This window comes from Hipposideros armiger, unplaced genomic scaffold (assembly GCF_001890085.2).
Source record: "Hipposideros armiger isolate ML-2016 unplaced genomic scaffold, ASM189008v1 scaffold_229, whole genome shotgun sequence".
In the NCBI taxonomy this organism is placed as follows: domain Eukaryota; kingdom Metazoa; phylum Chordata; class Mammalia; order Chiroptera; family Hipposideridae; genus Hipposideros; species Hipposideros armiger.
This window is the reverse complement of record NW_017731579.1, coordinates 880,829-881,931: the sequence shown is the minus strand read 5'-3', so window position 1 is coordinate 881,931 and position 1,103 is coordinate 880,829.

Below are 1,103 nucleotides of genomic sequence, written 5' to 3'. Positions count from 1 at the left end.
CAGAGGCACAGTCTGTCTGCGACCCCGGCTGCGGAGCTGCGGGAATCCAGGACAAGGCAGAGTGTTTTGCAGCATCTGGACAGGCTCAGCCTCTGGTGCTGACCGTGGAGTCCGACAGGAGCCCCAGGGCGAGCAATTTCTGAGGCAGAAATCTCAAACCGGGGAGCAGGAGAAGAGGAAAGCGAGAAGCATGGAGACACAGCCCACACCCCACAGCTGTGGAGACACCAGCTGCTTTGCCAGGGGGTGCCTGGCATCGGAGGAGGCGTTTTCTTTTTCTTATTTTTTTTTCTCTTTCTTTTTTCCCCTTTTCTCTCAGATAGGAAAAATAAACTGCTTAGATAAGTGCACACCCCCACCTTCCCTCAGAAACCTTGGCCCCCTCCCTGCCAGAGCCTGAGGCTGACTCGGAAGAGAGTAGTAAGTCAGAACAAAGGTGCTTCGACTCCCTGGGGGTTGAGTAATTTACATGAGAAAAGGCTGCAGATGGGAGCTACTAAACACACTGTCCCCGCCCCTTGGGGGGCTGGCAAAGCAGAATAGCTTTGGCTGCTGAGACACAGGAAGGCCTACCAGCAGCTCTGAAATCTCCACCCCTCCCACCCTCCAACAGCCCCAGTGGAAAGAGCACCTGGAGACGCACATCCAGTCTTCTGGCTACGCAGAAATCAGAGTGCCTCTGGACAGGCAGGAGCAGAAACAACACTGACTTTATAAAAAAACTACCAATCACACCTCATATCTCCACTCATCTAAACTAGACCGCTATTACCAAGCTCACTCTAGGTGCCAGGTGGCTGGCTCTGCCCCCACAAGACACACAGGAGTGTGTGAATAGCAGAGGAAAACCTGGGGAGAGCTTGGCAGACTTCAGCCAAGATTGGCACTGGCTATTTCTTGTTTTTTCTCCCTTTTTTTTAATTTTTATTGTTTTCAGTTTGGGTTTCTCTTTTGATGTGTTATATTATTATTGTTAATTGGGTTCTCTTGGATGTTTTGGGGTTTTGTTTTGTTTTTTTTCCATTGATCGCTTGTGTTGGTTGTTTTTGGATTTTTCTATTTCATTAGTAATTTAAGTTTTTTATATAGACATATATAAAGGT